The sequence below is a fragment of the Triturus cristatus genome, chromosome 9, assembly GCF_964204655.1.
Source record: "Triturus cristatus chromosome 9, aTriCri1.1, whole genome shotgun sequence".
NCBI lineage: Eukaryota > Metazoa > Chordata > Amphibia > Caudata > Salamandridae > Triturus > Triturus cristatus.
In genome coordinates, this window is record NC_140592.1 from 1,003,247,164 (window position 1) to 1,003,274,066 (window position 26,903).

Sequence of the window (26,903 nt, forward strand, 5' to 3'; positions counted from 1 at the left end):
ACATTTGAACTTTAGAGACCTGTCAATCAAACCTTTAAAATTGAGTTATAGGCCTACTTTAGATGGAACGCTTATGGTAGGATGAGCTTATTTAACATGATGTGCAGTACATCGAAATGCGGAGTTTGGTTAAGACTGTACAACAAAGAATGGGATGCTCTGCAATGGGAATATGCAATTAGGATAGCATTAGAAAGCTGCCATCTGGTAGGTTCCCAATATTTATCTTCCATATGTTTAAATTCTAAGGCACAAGGAGATAAAGCGATTTGTCCAGAATCTCACAACTGTGTGTTTTCTTATCAGGTGTGGAAGCTGGTATTGGAAACAAGGTCTCAAGTTTCAAGCTTCCTAATCTTGGAAGCTCAAAGTCTTGCTTTTTCTGTAGCAGTTTAACAAAAGTACTCAATAACTGGAATAAAGTCAAGTAAAATAAAACGGAAGGAAAATGCATCCTCCACCAATACAGTATTGCTAATGTGGTTACTAGCAAATGTATTTATCCACAGGTCTCAGTGATTGATATATCACCACCTTACTCTAGATGTCTATCATTTTCAGTCTCTCTGTGGCTTTCTACAACTTACACCAACAGCCCCATTTGATATTATCACACAGCAACCAATTAAAAGTGATATTTAGAGGAGGAACAGAACATACTTTTCAGGGCTCTTCGCAGAAAGTACCCAGGCCTACTAGGCCAATGGACACAAACGTCTATTGAATGACTTCTGATTATGTCCCCGCAACTAGTTTTGGGGACAATTCTTCCAGGTTCTGAGGCCAAGCTGCTTTTTGCTCATCCTCTTTGTCATACCAGGTGGAGGCTATCTGGTTCATGGATTTCTACAAACATAGCTCTCACCTTTAGAGTAAGCTTAGTGGTAGTGCTTGAAAGTCACTCTGTAAGAGATCGTCTCACCTACACTTCGTAATCATTGAGAGGCCTCCTCCATTTCTGCTGAAATGGTGAACAGAGAGCTGTAGTTTCGTCAAGGTGTTAGAAAAAAGTCTCCCATCGCTATATGAGAATCACTCCTACATGGTTTCTCAGGCAGCGATAACAACACGGCCACAGGTAGACACTTTTCAAATTGGTCCAGAGAAGGCACAATAGCCACTTGTTTCTCAGAGCAAGGAAACATCACCAGGTCCTGGCAGGTCTTGTCAGGTGTAGCCCTTCAACTTGCTGATGTGAGGCTCTGGCTTATCTTCACATTTTAGGGCAGTTGGGCAGAAATCCACTGTCAATCAGTCCCTTTGTAAGTTTCAAACTTTTGGGTGTTAGGCGAAAAAGGCAATGTGTGGTTCCCCCCCAGGCTAGTCACAGGAACAGGACAGCCACTGAGCCAGATTGTGAGCAACAAATTTTTAAAGGAAGTTTCTTTCTCCTTCAGGTAAGACAGCTTCTCTGGTTTCTTCCTACACTTTTTAAAAATATGTGGATCTGCCCTAGACAGGGAAGGCAATTTATGGTAGACACTGTAAGAATAGGCAAGGGATGCATCTCTGTTCTACCAGCCACTAATACATTATTTTCAATCAACATTTTTTCAAAAGGCACATTCATACACAAAAACACATTACTCTCACATACTAGATGTGAGCTGAGAGGAGGGATCCTCTTGCCTGTTGAGGGTAACTAAATATTCTCTCATCTGCTAGCAGTAATTCAGCATTGACTTCCGGCAGAGAGCTTTCTTGGTCTCTAGGAGAAGTGATCACTTGAAAAGTCAAATAAGTGAAGCTGGAGGGGAAAAATACAAATTGGCAGGGTGAAATAGGAGGTGCCAACACCCTCATACTCTATCTCAAAAAGGACCCCCTGCCCTTCCTTCACCCCCTTCAACCTTTAAATGCCCCGCCACATGACCACAACTTACTGTCCCAGAGCTCAAAGTTGCACCAGATGTCTCTCCCAAGTTTTGCCCCACAGACTGGTGCCAAACTAGGTCATGTCACTTAGCAAAAGTGATTTCCACTCAAAATACTAGGAAGTCGTCGGGGTCTGCAAGCATCCTGAAGTGGCCGCAAGGCATTATTTCATTAAAAAAATATAAACAAACTGAAAACATGCGAAATTTCATTTAGGGTCTGGTATGTGGGCTGAGCCCTTCGGCGGTGGGCCCTGCACGGCCAGCTACCTGTGCTGGGACATCCTGTTCACCAGGCTCCTGAGCTGCTTCACCACCGTCTCGATCAGCTTCTGCTTGTCGCGATCATTCTTCCGAAACTGGGTGAAAATGTTGTTCTTTTTGTTGGTGTCCTTTATCTTCTCCAGCAGGGTGAGGGCAGTGCTGGGGTTCACCCGCAGATATTTGGAAGACGGCTGCTCATAGTCCGCTAGATAGGTGGACCAGTCCCACACCATGAACAGATCGAGGAGTTGTCGGAGGTCAATGAATACCAATTGCAGTGTGTCTCCCTGGAATCCTGGCACAGGATCTGAACTTGCAAACAATTCACATTGTATGACGTCCAAGTTGAATTGCTGTATGGCTCCCATGCTTATCGTTTTAAGTCACTGTCCAGCCGCATCTGCGTCAAGGATGTAGAAAGATGTTTGCAGGCCGACATGCAGGCTGTCTGAGCAACTTTACCCGACATAAACGCATGATCATTGTTGTTATTAGGCAAATGTGTGAAAACTTGGAATGTGCTTCTCAAGAAATTAATAAGGTCTAGCAAGTAGCCGCTGGCTCTGCCACCAGGTTCCGAAATAGTCCAGTCATAATCAGCAAGCTGAAATAAACTCATCAATTTTTGGGTTAAGCTTAGTATAGATTTCACCTTCTGCAGAATGTCTTGCATCCTTAAAAGTAGAAATCCCATAAAGTCTTGTTGTGTGAACAGTCTCAGGGGAAATATTTGTAATGTTAGTTATAAGGTCCTCAAGGTATTTACAGGCTTGTTCCAGGTGTGTCGTGTTAATGATGATCTGCACCAGCTCTGTCAGCCCTATGTGCGGCTTTTTGATAAGATTCTGTAGACAACTACTCAGGGTTCTGGTCAACAGCAGATTTGTGGATTTTCGAAGCATATCATCTATTACTGTTGAACTCCGGTGCAGTGACTCTGAAAATGTAAGGCTTGCATAAATGAATTCTTTGACCTGCATATAAATCTGAGGCACTGACTGAGATATTGGGAGTTTTTTCGGAAAGGTTTGTTTATCAAACTCAGCATCTTGATAGGGAAACTTGCAGATTACAACTTAGTACTCTTCTTCATTCGTTAGAGGAATTGGACTGTAGTTATCTGCTTCAAAGATTTCCCTGAATAATACTGCCCATTTCCTTAGAAGCGTTTCATTATACTGATCTCTTATTTCAAACAAGAGATCAAACAGTCGGTTCACAGGAAAGCCAAAACTCTGTAAAGTATCAGCAAATACTACGATCAGATTCTTCAATTCCAGAACTATATCAGGGTCGGTGCAATATGACGAATGGGTTCGGAGCACAGCGACTAGCTTGGAGAGGGCCATGTTTCAGAGCTCTTCGGTATAGGCCTTGGTTATCAACCCCTGGGTGACATGTAGGATGTGATCTTCTCCAACGAAGAATCCTGCTACTTGACTGAAATATCGCCGGTAGCCTTCAACCGTTTCATGCATGCTCGCCTGAGGCTGTAAATCTTGCCTGTTTCCGTCGTTATTTATTTATTTTATTTATTTACGGATTTATACAGCGCATAGCTGCCCCAGCCACGGGGCGTCCCAGTGCTTCCCAAAGGACAAGTGCCAAAAGACTGCTCCAACCAACACAATCCAGTTGCGCTGGGAAGAGCCAGGTCTTAAAAGCCTTTCGAAAGATCATATGATTCTGGAGTCCTCTGACAGAGATCGGGAGGGAATTCCAGAGGTGGGTTGCCTGGACCTTAAAAGAACGTCCACCAGCTCAAACTCTTTGAAAACGAGGGGTACAGGCCAATCCCGAGCTGGCAGAGCGAAGGGGGAGATTAGGGATGTACTGGGCTAACAGGTCCATTAAAATCAGAGGGCCTTGTTGTGTCAGAATTTTGTGGGCTAAACACAAGGACTTAAGCTGAATTATTTTGGCTATAGGCAGCCAATGCAACTTTGGTAAAAAATTAGATACCGAGCAGGACTTGAGAAGTGCCAGCAGAGCCCGAGCCGCGACATTCTGAATTTGTTGGAGGCGTAGGATACACGATTTATTGGCGCCCAGATAAAGGGAGTTGCCATAATCCAACCTGGATAATATTGTGGCCTGGAGAATGGTTTGGCGGACTTTTGGTTCAAAATATCCATGAATGTTTTCTATAGTAGTTTTCAAATGTTTCTCTGTCGCTCAAAATTGAATAAAAGTGCAGACATCTGTAAACTGGAGAAAAATCTACCAGATCTTGGGCTGTCAAAACCTCTTCTTCAGGTTCATCATCATCTTCAGAGGCATGTTTCCATTTAAGTCTGTTTTCCTGGTTTGGAATCCGATCATTTGTGTAGCCAAACTTTCCGTAGCTCGTACCAGTTTGTTTATGCAGCGCAATATTAAATGATTTCTGTTGTTGTGCCTGTTTCATTGCAGTTTCACCGATTTTGTCTGAATGCTTTCTAAAAAGTCCTTAAGATCTCACATTGAAATTTCCTTTATTTCCTCTCGTAGTTTTGGAAGATTCTCAACCATTATTTGGTAAAAGCGATACTGGTCCGTCTTGGGAAGGTAAATATTTTCTAATTGTTCCATAGTTTTCAGTGCAGAATAACATCTTTTTACATTCATCTGCTCCTTTAATTTGCTATACATTTCTAAAGCTGGGAGACACAGCTGCAGTCTGTCCACCACGGTTGCAATATTTCTTTGCTGGATTCTACACCGGATACAAGCCTCAGTTTGGGATATCATCTCTTTCCCAGCATCTTGAAGCCTTCGGTTAGTATCAATAACTTGGACCTTTAACTTTTCTGCCTCTGCCCTTACTTTAAGCAGTTCTGTAATAGCATCAACAAATCCCTGGTGGTGAAAATTGCACATCTTTTCAATTTCTCGGTCATGATTCCGAATACGAGCATCAAGTGTTTCCATGAACCTTTGGTGTGCATTTGGGAGGTCATCATACACACACAGATCGGAGGGATGGTCCCAAGCAGGCTACGAGTACATGGCAGCGTGGCGAGGGAGACGCCAAGTACAAGGTTGTGACACAGCCTGCGAGTACATGGTAGTTAGGGAGGTTACCATTATTTTTTGTGTGAGGCTTTCCCAGGACATTTTGGTGAGAAGACCTCACAGTACAGTGTAGTGAGAAGGAATATATAGTACATTGTGGAGACAGGGGCTCTCAGTACACTGTGGTGGGAGGAGCTCCCACATCATTGTGGCTAGTAGGGCTCCAAGTACCTTGCGATGAGAGGCATTACCAGTACATGGAAGTGAGAAACGCTCACAGTACGTTGCGGTGAGAGGAGCTGCCAGTGTATTGTGGTGGGAGGAGTGCCTTCACGCACATAGACATTCTTAAATGAAATATTCGTGAGTTCCTTGTTATCTTCTTTTTTTTTTTTTTTTAAACAAGTGTGTGAACGCTGTCTTCCTTCTGGTTCCCGCTCGTCGCCAATTATGTAATAACTCCGTGAACACAGCGTAGGTTACAGGAAAGAGTTTATTGGAGAAGAGCCAGCTTAGACACCCACAACACTGTAATGCCTTAAACCTTCTGTCCAACCGCCTGTATAGAATCTCCCTGTCCAGGAATGCAAGGAGATTCCAAGAACATTCCAAGACCATGTTCCAACATGGAGACACTACAGCATGGACATTTAGTTTTATTCGGAGAAGTGTGGCTCACTGGTTAGAGAAGGCATACCCTGAAGCAGAGGTCAGACCCGGGACCAGGGTTCAATTCCCGACGCGGCAGGGTCTGAGCCCAAGTGTCCACGGACTCAATAATTCTCACTTTGGTGCCTACTCGAATCATGGGTTCACACTCTGCAACTCTGGGCAATAGCTTGCTTAATCTCCACTACGCCCCCCCCCCCCCGCGGCGGGATGCCTGGCTTTCACCTTGGGGATGCCCAGTACGGGTTATCTCACAGGGAAAAAGCCAGGACGGGTTCCCAATGCAAGCGCCGAGATGCCCAAGGGTAAGTCGAGCGCTATATAAGAACACACATACATACATATACATACATATTCTCTTGCACTACTTTATAACCTTTTCACTAATTTTTGTATAACTGTATTAACCAATACGTGTGTAAGATAAAGATCTGGTTCAAGTATTTAATATGCAGCTATATTACACAGATCCATTGTAAGTATTTCTGAGACTTGTGGTTATAATTCACATCAATGATTACATATTTCTTATTGATATTAAATAAATGTTTTTATTAAACATTATGCCATTAGTAGTCATACTGATAGTTTCAATGCTTGCACCACATGTGTCTGATGATAGCATGTATTAAGATTCAGTTCACATTCAATGGAGGAAGGTCTCTGTGCAGCCGCGTGCAAGTATGACACCTCTGTGATGTGTTGTGAAGTTTTTAAAGTAATATATCTGGAAGCTTGAAGATGTCATACTGAGGCTCCAGTGTATGTTAAGAGACACTCTTTAGCTGGTTGGGTAGTGGTGCTAGAACAATTTTAAGAGTGTGGATGCTGCCATCAATTGTAAGTCCATGAAGTTACAAGGATTGTGAGAAATCCAATCATCACACTAAGAACAAATGTAGTTAATGAGCCACACCATTCAGAAGGCACGGTAAGTGTGCATAGCCAGCCGGTGGTGCATTTTGGAGCACACTGGGGCGCATATATTACTAAAGCATGGTGTGGTATCACCCTGTCATTAACGTACAGCACATTTTCGTTTGAAATGGCCACTACATTTGCACATGCACTTTGACTGATTGACGTCTATAGCACACAAACAATGTGTGGACATCGGATTTCACAAATATTTATAATTTGTTCCCACCAAGTAGAGTGCTTTGATTTGTTACAATCCTATTACCATTTTTGTTTTCACCACACTTTAGGATTATGAAAAAAATGGGCTTCATTTGTGCTTTCCTAACTGCTGATTTCTTTTAAATATTTTGCACAGTTCATTTCCAGGTATTTACATGTTGCCGTGTAACAAACAAATTGACATGCTACTGACTTTCTTGCACACTCCCTCTGCCCCAGCAAGAGTGTCACATAGTTCACTTTACAAAATCCTCTCACATTGCAGTCAGAGAAAGAAATTTAAATGCTGGTCTCTAAGTTAGAATAATAAGCAACAAGTTGACAGAAAACATAGTCGGATATTTTAGCGCTGTCTTTGAGCACACAGCACATGAAATAAGAAAAAAACAACCATAAAAAGCATCTTCATTTCCCATTCCCCTCCTGAACTCCAGCATGGTTATTTTGAGGGTGGTGCAGAACCCCCACACCACTAGCTCCAGTGCCTATGTGGCTGGGTGGCATCACCAGGGTGAGTGAAAATGATTACGCACTGCGGACTCTCACCACAAGACTGAAGTATTTGTGGGTCTGCAACTAGATAGTGCTCATCATATAGTGGGAATCCGATGGGCTACCGTTTAGTATCTGATCGGTATCCCAAAATAAAACGTCACGGACAGCAGCCTGGAGGTGAGGTGCAAATTTTCCTCCTTGCCCCTTCCTCACTCGTCAACTGATCAGGAGTCCATGGAAATCTACGGTGAACCATCTAAGGTGCTATAAGTATGAAAGTCAGGGAATGGATGACATTTCCAGCACATACATTATTTGCATGTCACATTGTGGCTAATAATTTTGATAAGCAAGCTAGAGTTGATATTAGCGACTTTTTTTGTCTGAAAAAGCGACAGTAAAGTCTAGTAGAAAAAAAGGGTGAGGGCTAAAAGGGTCTAGACATAACATTTTACACAAGTTCATCTATTTGGAAAAATGGGGGGGGGTAATCATTCCTTCAATAAGCAGCCACGTGTGTTTAAACTTTACGCATGGACTATGAATGCCAACGTTGCAAGCTGACCTAAAGAGATAGGGAGGAAATGTAGGTTCTACTCAAGCATGGCGAAGTTAGTCACGTGCACTATAAGGAGAAAATAGCAAAACTGTGCTGAGAGACTGGCAATTGTAAATGCAAGAAGAAAACTGACCCTGTAATACCAAACAGTTTATGACAGCCTAGAAAAAACATTCATCTAGGAAAACATAAATTAATCGGCAAGAAAGAGATGACACAAGACAGTTTAATTACCGGAAGTCTGATCATCGATGTTAGTAAACTGAAGGAAAAAAGCTCCTTCGGGGGGAGGGAGGAGGAGACGAGCTCACTTGAAGCCTCCACCTCAGGCAAACTAAGAAATTATTCTTATAAATGCGCAGAGTATCGTGCATTAATTATCGGCAGGAATTTTTGTAGGTATTGCTTAGATGACATGCAGGTTTCTAACAACCTGGGTAAAAAACAGGAAAAAGCAGAAGAGAACTCAAATGCGGAAAAGAGAATCTCGAAATCAAAAACAGACACAAACCCTGCAAAGGCCAGAGTCTGAGAAGATCCCCAAACAACCATACATTAACAAAAAAAAAAATGGTGTATCTTTTCTGTAGGAGTTACTTCATCAAATGAAGGGAATGACATTTAGCAAGCCTTATTTAGTTCCCACATATAGTTTGGATACAGGTGTGATAGCTAGGCAAACACATCTCTGAAGAAGTGGAAAACATGAAAAGTCCTTGTGAACAGCTAATGTCACAATTGAGGGGGCTAGTCTAAAGAGAATGTCAAGTTACTGTCAACATCAATACAATACTTCGAGACTCTAAGACATCTCAATGATTTAAATATGGAGGGTGTGATGAACAGCAGTTTTCCTGTGCGGAAAAGGAGGTATATCCTTCTGAAACGATAACCCCTGGAATAAAATCACCATTATTATTATTATTATTATTATTATGTGTGCTTATATAGCGCTCAACTTACCCTTGGGCATCTTGGCGCTCCAGATGTTTTTATCACAAGATAGTGATAATATTGATATATTCTTGGAATTAGTATTGAAGAATATACACGAATTTAATTTGTACAAGAAAAAAAGTGAGAATCAACACATGCAAATCAGAAGCATAAAACAAACTGTAAAATGACAGGTTAATTGCAATTAACCCTACAGATAGAAGTAACATGATGCTAATGGCAAGTATAAAAAATTAAGAGGCAGAGATATAAAAACAACTGGAAGACAAATTGTCTTCAATTTCTTGCAGCTCACACCTACGTAAAAGTTGGCAGCATTGCTGGAAATATTGCTTCAAAACTATATGGAAGGAGGGTGGCTCTCTTAAAAGAAATTGATGCACTGGTCTCTCTCTGTGCCATAGCACAACTTTTAAATGTACTGACAAATGTAGGGAGACCTATTGTCTTCTCTCATCGAAATTAATCCTTGGATCTTAAGTCCGACGCCTTAACCACCCGGCCATCCTGGTGTACATGAAATTAATCTTTTGATGAGTATAGAGGAAAGTAAAATACTACCCAAGGAGATAGCTCAAATGAAGATTACATTCCCAAAAGGCAATAAATTGGAAATTCATGGTCTAGATGAACTAAAACTGCAATGTGAGAACTGATTAAAAAAAGAGCTACTGCTTGCCTTCTTAAAAAAAGGTACACACCTGTGAAATGGTACGAACGGAAGAGAGAAAAAGAGAGAGTGAGTGTTTGTATATTCACTCTATAGAAGAATTAGGGTGAACTACACTGCCTTTTAGCAAGTCGTAAAACCATGATATGCTCCTGCGTACGCAAACATGTATCTGGGTTGGTGGAAACAAACTGGGTCTGCCTTTGATCTATAGGTAATTCCATAAACACACAATGTTATGGTTCTGAGATACTGATTATCTTCTCTTGTTGTATGATGGGACAAAGGAGCTGTGCAAGAACAAAATCTACAGCAGGAGAACGTATCCACTAAGCGACAGTGGACATCAACCAGGTCTGAAATAGTTGATTCAACATACATAATTGCTCTGGGTCAAAACAAATGATATCGAAAAATATTTTTAGGAAAAGTCTAAGTACAGACCATAATAGAACTATTCAGAAGAAGGAAAATTTGTAAAGGATCTAAGAAAGCACCTTTGAGGTGAACAGGGAGAAACGGCTTAGGCATAAAGAGACAAGTGCATTTTATGACGCGCGGAGCATGACCTTCATCGCTGCAGATAGCACACAGAGATCCGCACTTGAATCCATTTTGGAAAAAATACACTGAGCAATACAGTTAAAAGGGGTAGTTACAGAAGAGCTTCAGATGTTTAAAGAAGTTATAAGTGTAACATATATAATTATGGCCTGTATAAAAATACAAAAATTGTTATTCCAACAAATGATGAAGATTCAAAAGGATACTAAGTTTTATAAACTATGGCACAAAATGAGTAGTACCTTTTACCTCTAGGGAGTGTGATAGTGTGTGGAAAGCGCAATTAGCCCTCTTAAGGACATCTTGGATAAAGTGTGAATATAATCTGAGTGCAAACACGAAGGAAGACCCAGCTTGACATTTGTGGAAGGCCACACTACTACTATGATAAGCTTTCGTTTGTGTAAGTGATGCATGTGCTCCCGCATAATAGGAGAATTGATCACAAGACGAATATGTCCACCTTCAAAGAAGACCAATCTTGAAAATGTCTACTTTCAAACCAGAAGGACTGTATATTAAATGAGGGATACAAGCGTTTAATTCGACACATTTTGCTGGCCTGCTAAAAGCTGCAAACAATTATTATAAGTGGTTTGTAAATAACGAAACGTGTCTAAGTTAGTTTATGAACAAGCTAAGTAAATGTAGGTTTAAGGAATAACCAGGTGTTGAAGTGGGTGCACTTTTGAAGTAGAGAAACAATGTAGGATGGAACATGGCATGACATTTGTTATGGTAATAGGATATATCCTGCTTTGTTAAATGTCAGCAAGAAAAACATGTATTTGAGAAAAAAATCACCTTCAAATGACAATTTAAAAAGTAGATATAAATTGGACAATAAGACGGGAATACCTGAACGAATGAGTCCGATTCTGTAAAATGCTTTATTGAAAGTTTTCACAATACTCTGACAAAGTCAGTCTGGTGGATGAGCTCAGTGCACTGGTGCACACGCGTGGGACCTCAGTGATATGCTGAGAAGATTGTAAATACTGTAATAAAATACATGAAAAGCTACAATAGGACCAGCCTTGTGTTAACGTCATTCATTGTATGATAACTTTGTGAAACTGTGGCAAGATTGAGTCAGAAAGAGGGAGAACGAGAAGAAATAAGTAGTGGGGTGTTTAATGTCAAATTGTGGAAGCACAACAGAAACCTAAGACAAAATGTTGACCTTACTCCAAAATGGCATTCAGCTGCGATATTGTTAAAGGAGTGTGATAAAACCCAATGAGTCTGACAGAAGATTATGACATCACCTAGGGAAACTTCAGCAAACAACACTTGAGCGAACAACTATGAAACCAGGGTTTCACCCCAAGACCCTGAGATCCGACTGTGGGATCACTTCACTTACCCGACACCACACAATGGGATCACGGCAGAAACCGGACATCAGATTGTGCATCACTCCCAGAGCTCGACATCAGGCCCCAGCAAAGGCAGAGCTCTCTAAATGTATGTAGCAATGGTACAGAGCAGTTTTAATATAAAAAGAAACTGTTTTACCTAACTACAAAAATAAAAAACAGAAAGCTTACTATTAAAAAGAAAAAATCAAGACAAAATAGACTGATAGCCAGGGCACATTTAAAATCTAAGCTGAGGTAAGGTAAAACCTACCACATATAAAAGAAATAAAATGGAAAGTCTGAATATACGAGTAATTAGATCTGACGTTGCAGGTGAAGTTGTCAGTTAAACCTACTGTTATCATGGCCTTAAAAATAAATAGACTGGGCTTTGTATCCACCAATAGGAGTATGGCTCTCTCCCTTCTTGCAATTGACTGTTTGGCATATCATTCCGCCTACTGTGGGGTGCTTTTATTGCAATGATAGACTAATTTACATCTCAAGAGTACACTGCATCATCAGACATTACATTCTTTAGCCATTAGATGCACTGTATACAGCAAGCCATCATCTTTTGTTTTTTTTCACTAGAGCATGCTTTTCTAAAAGATATGAGATCCACACAGTGCTTAATTTGTGGCCGTGTTTTCTGGTGCACTCACCAGCACTTAGTTGTCAACACCAGCATTTATGACAATCTGCCACATGGGGGCGCTGTCTAATTCAGAAATGAGCACAGCAACAGTCATTTATAAATTCAATATAGATTAAAAAGGACTGAAACCAGTCGTTCAAGCCATTTTTATAGTGTTGGCCATCTGGAGTAGTCACGCTTGTGGAAGTGTGATGGTTTGTAATTGTACTGGTACGGTCAGTGGCAGTGCTGGAAGGGGAAATAGGTGGTGCAAGCTGCAGTGACCTCCAAAGGAGGGTTCTAGCACTTATTTTATTTATTTATTTCTATTTTTTTTTTTTTTACAAATTAAGCAAAGGATCCACACCTACTGATTTGGCAAGGCTTGTTTGATATGTGGGTGTATAGATACAATTGTAGCGCACTACTAATATATACATTCTCACTACAGATAAAGTCTTGTAGGCCCGCAGTGTTTTTTTATTTATTTACTTACCAGCTAGAACACTGCAGGCCCTACCCAACAACATGATTACTTCCTGTGTCTGTGTAGAAGCCCTGGTGAGAGTAGCATCTCCAAAAATCATGAGATTTACATTTGCGAAAGAAAACACTTTAATTAAATCTGCTAATTTGTAAAATGGAAACACCTGTGCTGGACAGACAAGAAGAGTTAATAAAAGGATAATTGTATGCAATAATGTGGACCATTTCTGCAACCCCCTCCACCCCAAAAAGGTGATTAAATAATGGGCACAACTAAAACTCACATCAAAATGATTATTTTATAATACATGGGTGCCTGCAATCCTTGTATAAAAGCCCATCTCTAATTCCTTTATTACTGTCAAGTTGTTACATTTCTAGACACATTTAACAATGAAATTACATAACTTCCCAGCTGTAATAAGCTATTACAGTTTAGTTGTGACGTTATAATGACTCCTGTCATGGCCAGCAGCCACAGTAAAAAGGCAGATAATAGAGCTGCAGTTTAAACAAAGAAAAGCAGAAATGACTTTGGGTTCTTACCTATATATTTTTCTAAAATATCAGTCATCAGATTAAAGGATACATTTATGGGATCTTGCTTATTTTTTGTAGTCAATGGGTCAATACAAGAAATATACAATATGTTTGCATGTTTCCACACTTTCTGAGCTACAGCATTTTTTAATTCTGACTCACTAACTGATTCGAATATATTTTTGCAACAAGTTACTGTTTTTCGGGGTGTTAATTATGGAGAAGGAAAAGGCAAATGTTGCTGCCCAATGGAGCACATTTTGTGATTGTAAACATTACAAAGTAATGAAATATTACTAGTTGTTAACACTGTTTGAGCAGTTGCACCATTAGCACCCTGTTTATGCCCAACTATAGCAATAAGCAACAGAAAGAAGGCGACCAGTCACCCTTTGCAAAGCGCTTTCCATTGTGCAGCAACACAGGTTGCTTTATTTTCTAGTAACTTTTGAACCGTTTGACCCAGAAACAATTAATTTTGTTAAAATCTGGATTATATGGCAAACGCAGCAAATCCATAATGATGTCAAAATCACTGCACCTGCGCAATCGTATAATTCCGGTGGCCCCGAATACTCTCTGCCATACCTTAAAAAGGCTGTTGCTAGTCACCTCGGAGTTCCATGACTTTATAAAGGAACTTGGCCATCTGACCTTTGGCCAGAACTCCCGTGACGTACAGTATGATTATAATGTAGGATGGAGAATATTTTATTCTATACGTAATCCTTGGAAGGGTGAAAGGCCTTGTCGGCCCTGCTAGGGTGAAAGCTTATGACGTGGTGGGGATAGAAGCAAGTTCGTTTTCTCACTGATTTTGCAAAAAAACAACTGTTCCAACAGATCCTCAAACATTGCTTTTGGATAGGAGATTCGACACGTGCGCAGGCCAGCCCTGCAAACCAAAGATTATTTTGCAACTCTATTAGAATTTCCACGAGCCAGTCCCCATGGAGAACGTGGGAGGTTTTTTCGAAAAGACCACCAGGGCCTGTTCGGCATACGATATCATCTGAGCACTTTTAAAGCATTTAAGAGGGAAATATTTTTTTTAAAAAGTGTTGATAATTGTTCGGTACATTTGTGCATATAATAAAAGAAAGAAACTATCGCGGTGCTTAATTACAGAGAAATTAAAGTGCCGCCTTTGCGAGGGGAGGAAAGCCTGCGGGAGGTGCAAGCATTGTGCAGCGGAGTGTCAACGGAGTCAGATGGAAACCTTCCGTGACTACCAATGCGCCAGGCACAAAACACACAACCCAGAAGCTTGCAAGTGCGAGAGACAGCCAGCACTCTCCCGATGCGAGATGCTGAGCATGTCACTCCGATAAACCTGAAAATGGCCTGACTGTCATAGTTTCTGTGACAGAAAGCACGAAAAACCAACTGGGGACTCTATTCTACCAATACCAAATGTTTACATAAGTACGCCATTTTAAGTGTGCTACTATAAAATGAGGAAACGCCCGCTTTCTCTCATCCTCACCTTTCCCTTCTGTTCTCTTTTCCTCATCCTCACCTTCTCCGTCCGCGTTTTTGTCTGTCTCTGTTCCTTCTTCCTCAACCTATTCGTACCCTTCCTTCTTCATCTGGTCCTCTTCATCTCTTTTTCTCTCGCTCCTCTTACCCCACCTCTCCCGTGCCTTTCCTCCACCTCCCCCTCACCACCCCCTTCTTATTCCAGGAGGCTGTCAGTCACAATCAAACGCAACTTGCAAAGCGCCAAGGACTCTGACAGAGGAAGAAAATGGCCCTTGTCAGCAACTGCAGACCAGCCGTCTTCAGCCTGGTATTCAACCGACGGTGCAAGCCCCTTAACCACCCAAGTCAAAAGAGTACACCCACCTCACCGGAAGCAGATGTGGGGTATGGACCAAGCTACCAACCTTGTGATATATATGTGTTTAACAGTTACCTAGTATTTATGGCGGAAAGTTTCAATTCTATTAAGACATGGAGACAAGGATTATGCTCTGAACTCTAATTCCTTAGCTAAGCAGTGTACCAAGACAACATTTTAAATTCATTTTTCATAAAACTCATTTTGCAGAATAAGAACATCTTAAAACTTAGCACAATGCTCAGGACGACTAGTCCAATGAAGCAGGTCCAAGCCAATGTCACCAATGATCTTCCCATCATGCCACCACACGCCATAAGATGCCTCTCCTTTCTTTGACCCTCCTCTTTTCTCTGTGTGAACCAATGAACATCTGAGGCCTCCGTCCACCTTCACTCTTGCGTCTTTTTTTACAACAAACAGCAGAAATCAGCATACGAGACGGACACCATGACATCTCAATCACTATTACAAAAGACAATCCGTGCAAAGACAGAAACATTCTCCTGCATCAAATAACCCTATAAACATGATACTTAAATCTTACGAGAAGTACTTCAGAGCTGGCACTCTGGCAACTCCAGAGCTGGGTGGGATAATCCTCATATCAGTGTCCTTAATAGAACTGAAATATTCCTTGATGAAGACTAGGACATTTTTCATTTCATGTCAGGACCGGGGCGAGGAATATCTTAGTTCAAAACTTACTCGCCACCCGAGAAGCCATTCACGCAACAGGGTTAAAATAAGAATTCTTGTATGTAGACCCCCTCAGACCAATCAGCTTGATCTCATCTGGTCCACCTACAACAAAAAATGTTTTGGACAGCACAGCACTTCTGGAGGAATGAGCACCAAAAAACAATATGTTGGTGTCAGATTATGACATAACCCATCTCAACCATCTCGCAATAGTGGTCACAGAATCTGCCCCAAAGGACTTCCTGATGGAAATCAAAAGTTGATTGACACCTGCCAGATAGAGCTCCACTGTCTCATCTTCTTATGACCGAAGGCAATGAACCACTGCGAGTTTCAGACTGTCATTGAATTTGGGTAAGAGACCATGCGGGTGTCCAATCTAGTACGTCTGACCTTTGTTAAAAACTTACCCCATCTGAGGTATACATATTGCCAAATAGATCAAGGCTCCGACATCAGAAACCCTTTTACAGGAGATGCGACATAACAGTTTATACAGCTTGGTCAAAATTTCCTTCCTGGAGAGAAAATCATTATCAAGACTGGACAGGAAAAGGTTGAGAATCACAATTCTGTCCCAGTGTGTAGAGTATGTGGAATCTGGAGGTTTATATTACTTCTCACGATTTTGCATTCTAGACAGTGTTCACCAGCTGGCACTCCCTAAATAGGAAGGTGTCATGGAGTAATGGTGGACCTGAAGATATTGACAAACCTATAGGCCATTCTGGAAACAGCTAACTTAGTCAAGAAATTCACTATATACACAAGTTTAGCCCCCACGTGATCCAGATACTGTCTCACATACCAACTCGTCCATCTCATCCGAGTGGATGTGTATCGCCTATTGGTGCTGTCCAACCAGGTCCTTCTGAAGTTACTTTGTGCTTCTTGGTACTCTTTTTACTTAAACCTTTAAAAATTCATACATCTGGTGCCTCTTATTGGATTTTTGACATTTTGCTGAAATGCCTGGGACAGAACAACACACCCTTAAATCCTCCATGCCATGAGCTGAAGGAAGTCTTGCAAGACCAGCTTGTGAGGATGTCCACAACTGTCCTTCAGGACTTTCGGAGAAAGGGACAGTAGATCTGGAAACCATACTTAAGTGCTGCAAAGAGGGGTCACTAGCAGCAACAGACTTGCCCTCTGCCTCTTCATCTCAGCTGCCGACTTTGTGATCAGGGCAAAGCGGGAAAAAGTATAATTGATCGAACCCCAGCCTGAGAGGAGAACGTCCACTGCCAGACCTCCTGGTTGGGGCACAAACGGAAATATCTTTCCAACTTGTGATTTGAAGTGGGAAGTAAACAGGTCGAACTTGCAGGGGCTCCAATCAGTCATCAGGCCCTGAAAGATCCCCAGACTCAGCATCCAATCGCTGGAGTACCCAAGACGCCTGGAGTTCCAATCGCAATTTCATTCAAGGTACCTGCAAGACGTTCTGCTACCACTGAGATGCGCTCGTCCAAGCAAAAATGCCAATGTTCTTGGCTAACTCTGCTAGCATTTTGGACTTCGTACCGCACAGTCAGTTCATCTACCTCCCAGTCAGTTGATCTACCTTAACGCCAACAAGGTGTCCATCCAAAGAAGTGGACAGCAAAACACCTAGTCTGCTGTCAGGCACCTCACAGCAAAGGATCTGCCCAAAAGCACAAAGCAATTACTGTGAAATTTGAGCTGCTTTTCTGTCTAGTGTCCCCCTGTAGCTACATCTCCAAACAAGGTACTACAACCACGGCAACAGCGTGTGTTTTGACGACCAGATTGGGGGCACTCTTAAAAATTGCCCTGCCATTCCAGGCTTCCATGTTCTCTAGCCACCACTTGATTTCCACCCTGTTGTTCATGGAAAAGGAATTCAGGTACTTGCAAGGTCGATGGCCTTTATCCTCTGAAGGGGCCCGATAGTGCAAGTGACCTGGGAAAATCATCTGAATCGTTGACAGCAGGAGCTCTACAGCCATTGCTAAGTTGTGCAAATACACAAGTTACTTTTCTATGGTACTGCTTTATCTGATGGAGACTATCTAGCTGCAAATTTCTTATCTTCGAATATTCCCAGGTGTCATACTGGATCCATACGTTTTTTGAGCAGTCCCCCTTATGCGCCATAGGTGCCAGTGTTCGGCGTTCACGCTGGAAGGGATGTGGGGGGTGCCTATATAGGCATCAGCCTGGCGTGCCAACCTTATTTCTTGACTATATTTTTCCGCACCAGAAACACGGAGCCAAGCTGAAGATGAATGGCCAGTGTGCCTGTGAGGTCAAAAAGGATCTCTTAATTTGATAATATAGTTCACAGAATGGGGAGGATAGGAGGGTACGTAAGGAATCTGCATCTAGTTAGAGTCTCGACCAGATAAAGCGTTACCAAAGGTAAGTAACTTGTTCATCTGATAGGGACTTCTAGCCACAGATTCCTTACCTTAGAATTGATAGCAAAGCAATCACTTCCCAGGGTTGGGTCTTAAGACTCCTTTAAACTAACAAGTCCTAGAGGACCAAAAGAAGAAAACGCCCCTCTTACTGTCGAGGCAGTAGTGTTTAGCAAATGTGTGGCAAAGATGCCCACGCAGCTGCCTGACAGATGACCAGGACTGGGACTATTCTAGCTAAAGCGGTGGTCGCAGCAGCAGCTCTGGTAGAGTGAGTTTACAAGCCCTCAGGATGCAGTTTCTTGGCCATTGTGTAGCAGATCTTAATAAAAAGCGTGATCCATCGGGAGCTGGTTCTCTTCTGAATTGCCTTCCCTTTCCTTACCCCTGTAAATGTAAAATGTAAATTTGATACTTGTATAGCGCACAACTCACCCGCAAGGGTCTCAAGGCGCTTGTACGAATACCGCTGTGGAACCCATCCTGGCTTTCCCTGTGAGGCGTCCACTCCTGGGCACCCCCAAGGTGGAGGCCAGGCATCCTTAGCGTTGTGGGGGCCGTTGTGGAGATTAAGCAAGCCATTGCCCAGAGTTGCAGAGTGGGACTCCATGATTGGAATAGGCACCGAGGCGGGAATTATCAGGTCCGTGGAATTTTTGAGCCCAAGACCCGCCGAGGCGGGGAATTGAACCCTGGTTCCGGGCTAGACCTCTGCATCAGGGTCTACCGCTCTAATCATTGAGCCACACTTCTCCACCCCTGCAAATCCAACAACGAGTTCATCGTCCACCCAGAATTCTTTGGTACAATCAATATAGAACAATAAAGCTCTTTTTGGATCCAGTCGGTGAAGTCTCTCCTCTTCTTTGGAAGGATGAAAAGGGGGGACAAAAGGTAGGCACTATGATATTTTGTCCAATGTTAAAAGGTGTGACCACCTTTGGTAATAAGGATGCTCTAGTTTTACGAAACAGCTTGTCTGGGAAGAATGAAGAGTAGGGAGTATTAACTAAAAGCGTCTGCTGTTCGCTAACCCTCCTGGCAGATGTTATCACCAGAAGAAAGACAGCTTTTAGAGTTAACAGCCTAGAGGGCAGCTATACATTGCCTCAAAGGGAGAACACATTGAGAACTAAATTCAAGTCCCATTTGGGGAATACTGAGCGGCATGAAAGGAAACATGCTGCAAACCTTTGAGAAATCTAGTTGCAACAGGGAAGGTTGGTCTTGCAAACGTAGAAAGGCAGACAAGGCAGACAGATATCCTTTAACTATGTCCAAAGCAAAGCTTTTCCCAGCCAGGGATAGAACAAACAGGAGGACTTCAGACAAGGGTGCAAACAGAGAATTAATTGATTTAGCCACAAACTTGTCCCATCAGCAGGCGTAGATGGTTTTGGCAGAACAATGCCTGGCTGCCAGATTGACATCACATACTTCAGGAGGGAGATCAAACACCCTCAAGTTTAGCAGCTCAATCTCCCCACATGAAGGCGGAGAGCAGACAGGTGCAATTCCCTGCCCTGTTGCTGCGATAGAAGATTCTCCCGAGGGACTGTCTGACTGGAAGACAGATGCTCATGCTCAGCAGTTCGGGATACCATACTCTCTTTGCCCAGTCTGAAGCCACTAAGATGACTTGGGCCCAGTCATTCCTGATTTTCTTGAGAACTGTTGACAAGAGCGGTGTCAGCGGAAAGGCGGAAAGCAGTCCTAAGCTCCACTCGAGACTAAATGAGTCTTCGAGCGAGAGCTTCATTGGAAACACCAGCGTGTAGAAGTGCTGACATTGCGTGTTCTCATCAGTGGTGAACAGATCTAACCAAGGTTATCCCTAGATTTGGAAGGGACCTTGTACCACCTCCAGATGAAGACACCTTTCATCCGCTATGCATGGATGGTGGCTGAGTTCCCTGCTCTGGTGGTGAGAGCCCACCAGATGTTGAACCACCGGGAATATGCCCTGACGTTCCAGCCATGTCCAGAGACATAGAGCCTCTTAATAAAGGGTCCATACGGCCTAACAGCCTCAGAGGCAGTCTCACTGAAATTCAGGATAGAGGCTGATAGATTGGAATCATAGCCTGAATATCCTGGACTTCCTGTTACGGAGAATAAGCCAAAAAATGCACTGTATCCAGAATAGCTCAGATGAAAGGGAGCGTCTGAGAGGAAGTCAGATGTGACTTCAACACGTTGATAGAGAATCCCAGGGAGTAGAGGTCGTCCACCATAGTCTGGGGGTGGGAGAGGATTGCCTGGGGCAAGCTCATATTCAACATTCAACAACCAATCATCGAGTAAGACTGCAACCTCTGACCTCCACAGATGTGCTATAACCACCCTATCACCTTGGCGAACACCTGAGGGGTACTGGTAATGCCAAAGGAGAGCACAGCAAACTTATAATGCTCCTGGCCAACCATGAACCGCATGTAGCTTCTGTGGGCATGCAGGATGAGAATGTGAAATAAGCGTTCTTCAAGTCCACCGCCACCATCCAATTTCCAGGGTCAAGAGAAGATCAGACCTGAGCCAGGGTGAGCATCTTGAATTTTTCCTTTTTCAAGAAGTAATTGAGAGAGTGCAGATCTAAGATAGGATGAAGGTCTCAATCCTTCTTTGGCACAAGAAAGTAGCTGGAATAACAAACTAGCAACTGATGCTGACACCATTTGGCCAGAAGGGCCAGTACTTTCTGACATGAGAGCGCACAGTCCCCTGTCAGCCGATGTTGGGACAGAGAGTGTGGCAGTGGGGTTTGGTGGAACGGGAGGGTATTACCCCCCCTTGGACAGTGAGGAGCACCCATTCGTCTGATGTATTCTCCCTCCATTTGCCGCCAACCAGGTGCCCATGCTGAACTCAAGGCAAGCTAAAGAGGCTTTGACTGTGTGGCTGCTGGGGGGGAGGGGTCTAGAGTATTGGGCTGACCTCATGGCTTTGGGACTACAGGCCGTGGTGGCTAGGGGGGAAATGGCACGACTGATAGCCCATACCATAACAACTGTTTTCACTTGAACCGTGGGAAACTGTAGGTCCATGACCTAGGGTACCCTATGGACCACCATCGCAAAAAAAGTCCATTCTGCTGTAGCCACTGTGGGAGGAGAGAGGAGGCCAGTGTCTGGTGAGGTATCCAGACCACAGGCATCAGCCAGGTCCTCATACCTGTTGTCATCGGCCTTGGACTCTGCTAACGGGTCAGTGTGGGAATAGGGATTCTGAGATCCCCTCTAGTTGTGTTTCTCAGTGAGTCATGCAGTGAAATAGGGCTTTGTCTCCAATTCAGGCCATATAGGCCTGATCGGCATCAGAAACGACGCCATGTGAAACTGGTCTGACTCCATATTGGAGTAAGGAATCACAACTGGTTCGGCGCTGCCGATGGGCTCCAGCGACGCCAGGAATGGTGCTACTGGAATCTCCCGGGAGGAGGTTGCAAAGTCACAGCTCAGGCTGATCTGGATCCACCAACAGATCCTAAGGGGTCGACTGGCGGCGAGGACAAAGTAGCCTGCAAAGCTCCAGTTAAAGACCCTCCCGAATCCCTGGGACCCAAAAGGTACTCCAGAGGGATTCGTCCACCCAAAAATGAGGATCATGGCCTTATAAAACTCTCGGGGCTGAGCAGGAGTCGCTATGGGAAATTTGGGGAAGCGCAGAGCAGACCCAGTTTTCGACATCAGCTGCATAGGGACCACCTACGAGCAAGGTCAGGATTTGTGGCTTTGTACTACCCTTGTTTCGTCCAAAGAATGGGAGTAATGCCGAAAAGTCAAAGAGCACTTCAACTTCTTGGACCACTTCTTGTGGAACTTACCATAAGAAGTCCTGGAGCGGGATGAGAACTTACACAAGCGGACTCAGAGAGCGGCCCAGAGACCTCCCAAGCGAACAGGACCTGGAGTGGCGCGGAATTGTATGATGAACAGCCAAAAGATATATGGTCCGCTCAAAGATAGCCTTAGGGTTCATTGTTCTGCACTCTGCACACAAGCAGAGTCGTGATTCTTTTCGAGGCACCACAGACATAACAAATAGGGGTCTACACTGACATCTGTCGATAACAGGTGCCACAAGGTTTGAACCTGATGTTTTTTTTCAGTAACATCTCAAAAACCTGAGAAAAAAGACTCAATAGTCATCAACAAAAAGGTCAAAGTCAGTCAAAGTCAGTCAAAAAATGACTGAGAGGGGCTCGAACTGGATCCGCGCTGATAGAACAGAAACAGAGGAACTGAGGTCAGTGTGCTGAGGTAGCACCTATTTAGGCACTGCACGCATCACTTTCGGTGCAGATGACCTCAACAGTGCCACATGAATCAGAATGCCTCACCTACCGGCACACAAGAGCAATTGCTCAAAAGATTTCTGGTTCCAATCTGACGCCTGGGAATACTCTACGGGTACGGAATCTGCGACTAGAAGTTTCTAGTAGCTATATCTTGTTGAAGGAAAAGGTTATCCACAGCTCCTTTCGGATACTGATCAGTTTCATTCTTAGGAGACGGAGAGATGCCTGCACTGAGTTGATGAGGAATCCCAGAAGGACATGAACTGACTGGGCATCAGATCATAATTTCCCCTTTGAAAATGAAGCCACGGTTCTATAAAAGATACACTGCCAGGATCAGCTAGTTCAGAAGCCAATTCTAGGCTTGGCCTCTAACAAGGATGTTGTCCAGATAAATAAACAGAGGAGGACTTCTGGATCTGAGAAATCACAGAACCAGCCTGAGAAGCTTGGTGAAGAACCAATGAGCAGATAAAAAAACCAAATGGAATGATGGTAGACTCAAATTGTTTCCTCACGTCTGCAGAATTGGAGAAAACCATGATGTGGAGGATAGATGGGCATCATCGGATGTGGATCCTTCATGTCCAGTTGGACCATCCTTTTGTTCAGAAAGATAATAACCAAAAGAGGTGAATGCCCTCCATTCTGAAGTGCCTCTTGACCAACCAACGACCACTGAATGTGCGCAGGTTGATCACCGGATGATACCTTTCCCCCTTCTTCTCGAACTGGAAGACGTTGCTTAAGAATCCATGGGGTGACTGACTGACCAAACCACAGCCCCTTTGGCTTTCAGTCCCGCAACTTCCTAATCTATCACTGATCATGGGAAAAGTGAAGCAGTTGAACTCTAGTCTAAACCTTGAAACGGAATGAAGAACTCGTGCATCTCCAGAACTACCTCTCCAGGCCGGCATAAAAAGTCCTAATCTTGCTAAAGATGGGAATAAAGTATAAGACTCACCCTGAGAGCCCTCCTGAGTTGCTGGTGGCTACTCAAACTACCACGTGAATGGCAAAGTCCTCCTCTGGAGTTCCCGAACTTTTAAGTGTCCTGACCAAGGTGATCTCTTGAAGGGTTGATTTGTCTGGGAGCTTTGTGGGGAAATGGCCAGTCGAGCACGACCGCTCCAGAGAAAACCTGAGGGTTACAGACCGTCTTAATGGAGGCTTTGGCCTTGTCCAATGATGCTAAGGCAAATTTCCCCAGCTCCTTCAGGAAAGGATTCCCAATAAGACCCCATCAGGCACAGGGTCGGCCTCCGAAGCAACAAACTTGACCAGCTTTGGGTTCACCTTAATGGGCAAGAAGCGTCTACGCTCCGTGGACAAGGTACAATTGGCATTGCCAAAGAAACAAATGGCCAGGTGGGCCCAGCCTGACAGGATCTCAGGTGAGATCAGCTTCCAGAGGGCTTGGCCTCCTCAACCAAATCAGGGATCCCATTAAGAGGCCCAATGATATTGAAGAGCTTATCTTGGCAGGCGCTCCAGGACCTGCCTATGTCATTCTTTTGGTCATTAATAAACTTAGACAGAAGGGTGGCAATTTTCCTGTCAATCTTAGGTTTGAGAGTGACCTTTCTCTTCAGAGAGGAGAGTGGGCGCTATCCCTTCAGCCTACCTTAAACCTCCTTCTCTGTGGGTTAGAAGACTTTGTAAGCCATGTAATGGACCCCCTTCTCTGAAGGGCACTGCTCAGAGAACCTAGGATAGTTAAGCCCTAGGATAGTTAACCTAGGATAGTTAAGCTCCAACATGCCTGAGCCGCTGGGCCCCACTAGAACTTGGTAAAGTTCTTGCTGGCCACTGATCCCTTCAAATGGGTGCAGGGTCGACCTGGGCCCGGGTTTTCATCCGAAGCCTGTGACGTGCCTAAGTCCATGTTAGCCTTTGGACCCTCCTCCACGGAAGGAGCTACTTTCCCAGCCACCTTGGAGGGGGAGGGATCAAGTCCTAGATTGAGGGGACATTTTAGAAATGCCTCTCTGAGGCCCTCTAAGGCATGTCACTGAGGAGCATCTTATGTTTTTACACATAGCCTGACCTCCCTTGAGTCCCTCGGCACCTTCAAAATCAAGGGCCTTAGTGGAACTTCCTTCCCAAGGGAGGGGTTCAGGGTGGCCTGCAGCCAAGAACAGCAATTGTCTTCCCAGGGGTTGAAGTGCCTCAGACACTACAGATACTCCACTACCATATACTCACCTAGGCCCATAAACGTACAGTGCGTAAAACCGCTGGTTGTCAAGTTTAAATTTTCAATGATTTTAGGATTAGTTATTTAATACTCATGCTCATCTCTGACTAACCCTTTCACGGATCAAAAAGTTCTTTCCTCTGGTCGATGGACCGTTAGTTGAACTACTTGATGGTGATAATTAACATAATTCTTACTTTTCTATACTTTAGTGTAAACAACCACAGACTCAGGAAAGTTTTAAATCTTTATCTAAATTAAGTGCATGTGAGCCATTTCAAAATACAGTGCAGTCACCATCATTCATAGGAGAGAAAATTCAATTAATCCAAAGAAAACATATACCTCGGATTCATACAATAATCAATGCTCAGAAAGGGAGAGGCAAGAGAGAAAAGTACATCTGCAAAGAATAACGAGAAATTATAATTACCAACCCCCTGGCCAAGGAGCTGGTAAGGGTCCCCCGGGATAGGTCAGGAGACAAAGACTTCAGGACAGGATAGTTGACCTCTCTAGAATACCGACGATTGCGCCGCACCCCTCTCTGACACTCTCTTCCTCCTTGAGATTCTTCCGCGATCTTCTGATCTAACCCAATTAAATTAGGATAGAAAATTATGCTTCAGGTTCTGGATTCGGCTCTTCATCAGCATCTCCCAGCATCTCTCCCAGCATCAGCATAGCATAGCATTGCGCTCTTCTCTGCCCCAGCATCAGCATAGCATTGCGCTCTTCTCTCCCTCACGAACTATCTAAGGCTGTCTTATTTATACCTTTCGTTCTAAATGTACTACCCACTAAAGTTTCAATATCGTAAAAATACGAAATATGACTGGTCAGGCAAGGGGGGGAAGCTCCATCACACCATGCTTACGTCATTAACATCAGTTCAACTATTATTCGCAAACCCATCCCCTTCATTTTTATTCATAAATTGGGTTCTCACACGCCTTCACGTTTTACTTGAAACAATTTTATAACATTTTGAATAAGACTTCTTCTTCGTTGAAATCTTAACCATCCGTTCCCAGGGAGTATCACTTTTACTTTGGCTCGCATTCAAAGTCTCAGTCATCGTTCCGGGCTCCCTTTCAGTGGACATGCGCAAACTTCATGTGACTCAGCTTAACTCAGTTATATGAGAGAGGCCCAAATGCACACTAGTGATAAAATCAGAAAGACAAATATTAATTTGACAAAAAGTGGTCGCACTGTATACCACCCACCTCTACTCTATTTCCCTTTACTTATTAATACTTGGCCAGCATTAGCATTAGTAAAATAGTCTGTTTTCATTTCGAGCAAGTAAATGCCATGCATGCGAGTCTTCAAGACTCCATTTTAGTATCTTCTGCTCATGCGCGAGAATTTCCCTCCAAGCATTCAATCGTCATACTACGTAGATGCAGTTGACGCATGCACACAACAGTTCCCCGTTTAAAGCGGTATCAGTCCATCTTCATTGTTATCCGCATTAGTACAAACATACGCAAGCTTCACTAACCCACGTGTTCATGTGGTGCGTATTAGTTATTTACGAGACATGATTAATAACTTTGTTAGTAAGTTAAACAAGTGGATTGCATCCGAGCAAGTCTCTTATCTACGAAACCTTGCTCCATCAGTCCCCTCTTTTATGGCATTTTTGAGCCATCACAAAATTACCCATCCCTAACCAGATGCCAACTTTAGCAAATCTCAGCTTCTTTTCCTTCCCCCTTATTTTTGTCAGTTTCTCCTTTTCCTTCTAAATTTTTCATCTTTTTATATAGCTTTCCTTTTATCTCTTCCAGCTGAATTTCTTCGTATTCCCTCTTACGTTTCTTTCTTTTCCCTTCTTTTACTAAATGTATTCTTCTTCTCCCTTTGCTTCTGCAACACTTACATGTAATCATTATTGTCAATACTATTGTCATTATCACAACTACTGGTAATATTAGTTGCCCTATGAAACTTTTCCCAAAATTAACAAACCATTTCCCTATTGATGTTATACTCTTTGTTAATTTCCCACATACACTGTCAACCTCAAGTTGGGTCAAATCTTCATGCATTCTTGTAATATTTCCAATATACCCATTAATTTCCTGACTTTTGTCAGGCATGTAAGTGCGGCAATGTTGAATTTTCAACATACCACAAACTCCGCCCTCTTTTGCCAATAAAATATCAAGAGCATGACGATTTTGTAAAACCATAGACCTTATCGCAATCATTTCTGTATTATCATCAAGAATCCCCCTGCAGTATCAGTAGAAAGACGATCA

The 26,903-nt window shown here is 43.2% G+C and overlaps 1 protein-coding gene and 1 pseudogene across 1 annotated transcript in view; both read right to left on the bottom strand.

Moving 5' to 3' along the window:
- ADCK1 (aarF domain containing kinase 1) overlaps positions 1-26,903 on the bottom strand; it is an 805,280-nt gene that overhangs the window by 290,686 nt on the left and 487,691 nt on the right. The gene's annotated exons all lie outside the window — the stretch shown is intronic.
- Positions 245-5,103, bottom strand: LOC146799191 (exocyst complex component 6-like; annotated as a pseudogene).